The sequence below is a fragment of the Electrophorus electricus genome, unplaced genomic scaffold, assembly GCF_041902795.1.
Source record: "Electrophorus electricus isolate QZ-2024a unplaced genomic scaffold, ASM4190279v1 Scaffold44, whole genome shotgun sequence".
Lineage (NCBI taxonomy): Eukaryota > Metazoa > Chordata > Actinopteri > Gymnotiformes > Gymnotidae > Electrophorus > Electrophorus electricus.
In genome coordinates, this window is record NW_027658735.1 from 79,485 (window position 1) to 87,856 (window position 8,372).

General features: G+C 40.5%; 1 non-coding gene across 1 annotated transcript; it reads left to right on the forward strand.

The window, feature by feature from the left end:
• Positions 1–7,648: 7,648 nt before the first annotated feature.
• Positions 7,649–7,722, forward strand: trnai-aau (transfer RNA isoleucine (anticodon AAU)). The gene has a single exon. It is a non-coding gene; the product is annotated as a tRNA-Ile (tRNA).
• Positions 7,723–8,372: the final 650 nt, after the last annotated feature.

Below are 8,372 nucleotides of genomic sequence, written 5' to 3' on the forward strand. Positions count from 1 at the left end.
AGTGAGGGTCACAGAGCAGCGTGGCGTATGCCGCAGCAGCCGGCTCAGACGCTCGGAGTGAAGACTTTAGTCAAGAGTTGAGTCGTGGACTCTACAGCAGTTGTACTGGGAATGTTGAGGAGATATATACATAAAAAAAAAAGTTTAAAATTTAAGGGATTTTGAATGTCCTATTATGCTAGGCATGCAAGATACAAAAAGAAAACCTTTCAAGAGTCTGTTTCACATGCATGGCACTAATACAAGGGTGAATGAACTAGCATGAAAAATTAAACAATTACAATGATGGATGCAGCTAATTAGCCATGATTGCAGGAGAGGGGATATATATGTAAAAGACAACTAATCTTGAATGTAAATTTGTACCGATAACCTGAGTCTATCAAAGCCAATGCTGACAAAATATGACATGAGCTAGAATTCAGAATGTGACAAACCCCCATCCCAGTTGGCTTTGATGCTCAGAATGGGAACACAGTGAGGGAATTCCTTCTACATGAGAAACAGTAAAATGAGCCTAAGACGTGATTCTCACATACTGTCTCCCACCGAGCTGTTGCCATCTTAACATTTTCTGGACATAAAATCCTCCCTCCAGCAGTTATGCAGGCAGGCAGAAATGAACCTTTGTATGGGCTCCTGGGTAATGGAGCAGCCATACCATGTCCAAAACAGATTATTAAAAAGCACTGGAGTCCAAAGGAAATAAAAAGAAACAGACTAAAAAAGACTAAACATAAAAGACTAAACATAGGTGCTGGCATCCTCCGAACTGGGGAGCAGAGTGGAGCGCAGGTGCACCACTGAGCTACTGGAATGTCTTTCAATGCATTTTTTGAAGACTGCAAAATTACCTGAATGGATCTCAATCCTCCCTTGAATATTGAAGCAGGAACGAGAGAGAAGCTAGTGGAAGAACGCACTAATGGGTGTAGAGGGTCAGAGAGACTGTAACACGCTCAGATACACTGGCACACACAATTTAAACAAATCTTTAAACAAATTTAAACCAAACCAAGTTTTTTTTTTTTTTTAAATGATGGAATTGAACACTGTTGTTACAGTGGAATTGTGAGGTCAGAGGCAGAGCAAATGTGTTCCACTAACCTTCCTGGCCCTTTAAGTGCACTACTGCAGATAGACTGAAAACAAATTTCACCTAAATAAAATCACACTGTAACACTGAAAACATAAACACAGACAAGCACTGAATGAGTGGTAAAGGGCATTAAAGCCTAAGTATTACATGGAGATCACCGCTCACATTTTCAATTCTTTCCTTTGACAAAACAACTCACATCAACGGCCAAGGCACTGCACTGCCTTTCTAAAAGGAGATGGCAGATGGCACTATCAATTAGCTTCACTCAAAAATGGGAGAAAACAAGGAATGCGGCATGTTATGCGCTCGTGCACATAGTTCGGTCACACGTCTCTGCTATGGTCTTCCAACGTACACTGCCCTTGATATGAGGCAATATGGCAACCTACTGTAAGCTCAACCTTGGGTCACGATATCATGCAGAGCCTTCATAATACCCTATGCTTCTGTGCATGTGCTAGTCAGATTCAAGCTCAAATATCGTCTCTCTCAGCTAGCACAGCCTGACCTCATCTGTCTACAAAACTTCCAAGAGGTCTCCGGTACACTAGACAAATGTTGCTGTTTTGTATTCACAGAGAACATTTATCCAAGTATGTGTACAGATCAAAAAGTTGGGATGCGGCTGGGAGACAGGAATCCATCTGCCTCTGAGATTGATGTGTGAGTTGGGGAGGGGAGTGCAGTGGCTAGAACACTAAACTTGGCGAGGTTTTACCACAGGCACACAGAGGAGCATGCAGCATACAGTGGGAGGTGCTGCGCTGCGGCGGTGGACATTAGCTGCTGGTGGGCAGGATGAGAGAGCAAACTGGGGGTGGAGGAGGGTGGGGGGAGCCAGGCAGAGACTGTGGGGGCAGGATGCGTGCAGACGCATGTCACATGCTGCAGGAATCTGGACCATGTTGCTGACAAGTTCATTGAATGTTTTGAAGCCAACTACAGCACATGCATGTCTGTGTTGTATCTGGGCTTGGTGGATTAGGGTCAAGGAAGACTTATTTTTAGCTGAAGATGTCTATCAATAGCAACACACTTAACTGCAGATAACCATATTTACTGCTAAACTTTGGCTGACATCTCAAGTGAGGCGCACTTCATACAGAATGAATACAAGAGTTAATTTACTGTCTTGTGCAGTTCAATATAACAAGCTCATGGTTCATTGCAGGTGGAGCCACCGTCCTTGTTGATTGAAAACCTTAAGAAGCAGAAGCAACAGTCCTATTCCAAGCTAGAGAAAAAAGGCACAGGACTCTCACACAGCAGACTCTGAAATGGAGGATCTCTCACATTAAGGTATGGCTATGCAGCCTTGAATTTTTATCTCCAGACATTCTTGTGTGGTTCCTAGATTTTTCCCACATTCCAGTCCTTTTCTCAAGTACACTTTAAATAGAAAATAAAGTAATGAATTGAAGGGAATAGCCGGTGCCATCTTTATTCTGAGCTCAATGTTGCATACAGACGAGGTATTGACCACAGAATGTCTAACAGTCTCAGGTGGGTTCAATATTTATACATTTTCATCAAGTTACAAAACCATTTTTTTTTTAAATTGTATCTTTAGGTGGTATCCTGGCCTCAATCCTGGACTTGCCACAGAGGCCATATTTGGTCATTCTCACTTCCTGCTTACTTCTGAAGCCTAATTTGGTCTTTTACAATTCCTGCCATCATATTATTACATTAATAATTTCATTTTATTACCTCACTTGAGTACACCTCTAGCTGGATATTGAACCACTTGGTTGTAATCCTAAATGAATCATGAATGATACAATCAAAGGATCACTGCTTGAAGCCAAGCAAAAAAGTTAGATTTTTCACATTCACAGACATGAAGAACCAGCAGGACGAATCAAGACTCATGTGAACTGTGTGGGAAAGTAGACTTTTCACATACTGTAGAACAAAACCGCTTTGATGAAGTTGTAAGCAAAGTGCTATTAAGAACATAAGCCTGTGTAAATCCTGATAAGCAATTGTAGTTCAGAAGTGTTTGAATATGTGTATTGTTTGTTTGTATTTTCACAGGCCAAAAACAAGTACTGATTAGCAAGATTTACTACCTCCCAGTACACCATTTCTTTTTACTGCCTGAGTAGATGTTGATGGAAGTCAAAAGGGCAACAGAAGCAACAGCCATCTGGTGGTTGCTTCCAGACTACCAGATCAGCTTGATATTCTCTATTGCCTCTCTCTGGCAGAATACCCACCAGGTCATTCCACATTTGCATAGTTTTGGTGATGCTCTTTGCTTTGGCTTCAGTGTCACTTTGGTGGGCTTCTTTGGGTGGGATGATTCCCCCGCTGAGAGTGTGCGGGCTGTTGTGGAGAGAGGATGTGTCTCCAGAGTCACATCCAGACCCACATATGGCCAGCACAACCAGAAAAGCACAGGTGAGGAAGGCAAGGCTTCTGAGAGCTACCAGCCAAGCAGGTGTGGACAGAAAAGAGGTGCTCTGTAGCAAAGAGAAAGGAAGCTGATTGCTTGGTATGTAAAAGGACAGAAACCTGGAAGCTGGTGTGGATAGTATGAAACCCACCAAAAATGAAAACAACAGCTTCATTTGGAAAGAAAACAAAACAAAAAAAACAAAAAAAACCCCACAAAATGCAACAAGAGAGAACAGGTCTTTGCTTATCTTAGATAAATCAATGTTTGAAATAATCAATGCTTTAAAAAGCATGGTAGCCAGGAACAAAAAAGTAACCAAAAGTATTCAAGTATCCATTTTTTTATATCAATTTTTATCTCTGACAAAGAAGATGTGGAGGGGAACCTGGGAGCCTGTTGGACAGGGTAATGAACTGGATTGCAGGCTCAAACACTGTATGCACTTATATGCACTTGAAGGACAGTGTTCACTACCAGTTCCGTGTACGCCTTTTTTTCTATCGTCACTTTGTATCAACTGGGAAGGAGCAACTGTCATTCACACCCAACAGGAATGCAGCTAGATGTGAGCTTGAGAATTCTTGGCTATAGAATCGCCAAAAACTATCTTAAGCACTTTAGCACCATTCTAAGACAACCATTGACAATAATACTCACCTTAATGAATTCTTTGTCTGCATCTTGGCTGCATCTGAGCTGGTGGTTGAAAAGCAGGGCCCGCAGCTGTCGGTTCTGGTGCTGGATGTCATACTGCTTAGCTGTCTGACAGGCCCGCACAACTCGTAGGTCTGTTCAAGGTGGCACTTGTACACCTCAATTTCCATCGTAATTGTCCTGTACAACCATTAAAAATTTGACAGAAGTTAAAAAACAGCAGAACGGTTTGTTACAACTGGAAAAAAATAAATAAGAAAATATTGTTTGTTGTTGTACATGAAAGTCAGAGAGCCATGAGGATAAGCCCTCTTGTCCAAAGTTCTGATCAGCAGTTATGACCTCCTAACACTGCAATCAAAATGCACGGGCAAAAGATGCATTACTGAAAAAACACTCTGCACATCTGGATTTCATGTCACCACAGTCAAAGTTGAAGGCTTTGTTCGGTGAAAAGAAAACAAATGTATCAAAGTTGATGTTATACTCAGTAAGAACTCAGTACAGTAAGAAACTGCAAAATACTCAGAAAACTCTGTGCATGAGTCAGTGGCTCAATAGTCCAACTAAAATCAGCCAGGACCACAGTTTAGTTGGGTTAAACATGAGTCAACTAAATCCTTAGTCAGAGAATGATATTCTGTCTTTGCTGCTTACATGATCAGCTTCTTTCAAATAGCCATGTAAACTTAGTTATTTAGGAATAATATCAAACTACATGTGGGCCATCAGATCCTGTTTGCCCTTGAAGACCCACTCACAATCTTTGCCCAAGTCCAGCAATGGACATGCATTACCTTGCACAGTTTCACAGCTCTGGCACTGCAATCAACAATGCATACGTCTTAACTAAGAAGGCAACAGTTCAAATGGAAAACCTACTTCCTCTCTGGGAGTGAAGGAAGCCAGCTGCTTGATCTTCAGTGTCTGGTTGAGTCTTGGATGCATCAAGCACAGGGACACCAGCTGATACCCCATGGTTGAGGTGCTCCATATATTGTGCAAGGATCGGTTCGTTATAATCACCATTCTGCATTTTTTAACAGCAGCAACAGCATAAAATGGTTCAGGTAAGGGTGCATCATTGGAAGACTTTCACTAAAATATGTCCTCACCATGTCTCAAATACAGCAATACCTCTTAGAAGCCATTGTACTGCACACAGAATGGACAGTCTCAGCAGTTTCTGTTCTCATATGGAACCTCAGTGTTTTGATTACAGAACCAGCAATTCACAATGACATGAACTGGTTTCTTCCCATTGAATAGGGAGTTTATATATATAAATGAATTTGATCAAACTATAGCAATGATTGTGAGCAAGGAGCTTTCATTTTACAGCCTAAAAATGAAAGTGGCAAATAAATGTATGTTACAAATAAACCAAACTTGAAACGTTATATGAATAGCTTCATGTTGAATATACACAGTTAATCAGTCATTACAAACTACATTCTATTAATACAGAATGTTTATGAAAGTTAATTTAATCTAATTAACAATAAATGAACAGTCGAATATTGTAGTTCAAACAGTCCGATAGCTGTAGTAATGGCTTAACTCATTTTGCTTATTTAGAGAGAACGATACATTTGAAAACCCACAGGTTTGTGAATTTGGGTCTCTAAATCATACAAAAGTAGGTTTTCTATTGCTGAACAGTTAGCTAGCTAACAAACTACCAGCACCTAAACGATCAAAGTTGAAAGCTGAACAATGAAATGGTTCCACAAGGAATGGTTTATAGCCCCGAGTTTGACACTCGCTGACCTCAACTGTTAGCTAGCTAACTAGCGTATCGCTGTGATAAAGCGATACAATCTTTAGCAATGAGGACATGAATAAAGTATCCTTTACAATTTTCACAATATTGTGAAATTTAATTTGCTGGCATTGGAGGTTATTAAATATTCACAATATCAATAATAATTCCTTGGCTCACAGAATCAGACATTACATTTTTGCTGTTATGGCAGCTGTTATAAAGATCATATTTATACAGAACCCTGTTCAGTTAGTGCTAGTATTGAGGAACCATTGCATAACTAACAGCGGTACAGAGGCAGAAACATCATGTGTTCAGATGAATAACTGGATGTGTGTGAGACAGTCTGTGAGAGGTTTGCATTTGTGTGTTGCATGACTATGAGTGGGAAAACCATATAAAGGTAAAAACATTACCTCTGCAACAAGGATCTCTTCTATTTGAAGGAAAGGTTTAAGTTAGACACAGTCTCAACAGAGTAAGTTAAATCTGTCTGTGTTAAGACCAGTTGACATATCAGTGGTTTATCACTGATTATGTCTGCCACTGAGATACCACAAATTAAGCTTTCCAGATTCCAAGACATACAGTTGTGCAGTGTGAGCCATACATCAATTTGAAAACTTCAAAAGTCACGTAATGTGTGCATGGCATAAGCGTATTAGCAGGTCCCGAAAACATTTGCTATCAGAAAGGATTTCATCATAGAAAAAAACTACAAATTCTAGACTTGAGAATGTGAGCATCAATCCCACTAACACTCACATACTAAAAGAGCACTCTACCACTTGACCTAGTTCTCCTAGAGTGGGACTTGTTTGCAGATCGGACAAAAGCTGAAGACACAGTGGAATGGCAATTCTCTAGGAGATCATACCAAATCCTGCATCCACCCTAAATATTTCATCTAGCTGTGAAGTCAAAAAAGCTTATTCCTGAAATGACAGGAATAGTTCTTGCAGATTCTGATATGCTATGCAAACACTATAAAATGTGAGCTATGTTAGATCTGGCAGCCATTGGCTCTAACTGTCTCTTTTTATTGAGTTAAGCAATGCTTACAGAATAACTTTCTATGGCTTCAAATACTTCCAAGAATTAAACCTTGCAGAGCTCTGTAGCTAGACACATTGTCTCTGTCGGTTTGACATGTTCATTTGACAAACTAGCTAAAATAGCATCTTTTGGTTTGAATAAATTGCCCCTTAGACCCAGACAAAAAATTGCTCAAAATCTTTCTGCTTATTCATGCAGCAATGACACAGATTTCCAAAGAAAGAGGACGTATGGTTAAAGCTAGAAAAAAATGCCTACTCTGTGCTCAGGCAGAAAATCTGATATTTTAAATATGTCCCTAAAAGGTTTATATTCCTTGGCTCACAGAATCAGACATTACATTTTTGTTGTTATGGCAGATTTCATGGTGTAATAGACAGCACTATGTAACTCACAGCAATAAAGCTCAGTGGACTTTGCAATTGATGATTTCGTCACTGTGTACAACTGCACTGAATTGCTCTTTAACAAAAGCTTCTCCACATTTGCTTTTGAAGTTTAATTCAAAAGTTGGCTGCAGAATAACCATTTGTCAGAGGGAACAATAAGTGTCAACTTTCACCTATGCTCGGTCGAAAAAGTGGCCGTAATCTTGTGGACACCAAGTCTACAATTTCATGGAAAGGTTCCCTTCAGTGCTGTACCAAAAACTGCAAAATGAACGGAGAAAGGCCGATTAGCTCAGTTGGTCAGAGCGTGGTGCTAATAACGCCAAGGTCATGGGTTTGATCCCCATATGGGCCATGTGGGTTTTGTTTGATGAATGACCCCTTGTCAACAAACCACCTGTTTGAACTTGTGTTGCTTATAACATTGCTTGTAAATCACAATCTGCTAAGACATGTTCCAAGTACATGAGAGTGTGTTCTTGATTACAAAACTTTACCCATGGATTTGTGCTTGTTTACAAATCTTGGACAATGCAGAGAAAAGTATGAAATCAGAGGGACTCTGGCATTAGTGTAAGGCTCTCGATCGCTGTGTGAATAGGTCAAAGAAGCCATTCCAGAGGCATGCAGACAACCTGCATCCTCCCCATCAAATTATAGCCAGTTAGGTGTCTGGAAGTGCCAGGGAGTTCAAATCCTTTAGTCTGAAATGTGTTGGGATATGATTATGCCTGCCACTGAGGTCTGACAGCTCCACAGTTGCCTTGTGAAAAGAATACAGTATAGACCGGCACCGACATACATTACTGTATACATCAGAGATCAGCGCAGGAATATCAGTTTGTAAACCCGCCAAATCTGCCCCCACAGGCTCCCTGAGTTCTACTAATCGCTCCAACACCTTGTTTCAACCTCAGTTTCTTTTTTTTTGAAGCGCATGAGGCAGCTTCAGCTATTTCCACAGGCAATCATATTAGATGTGCCATCAGTAACCAGACATGTGAC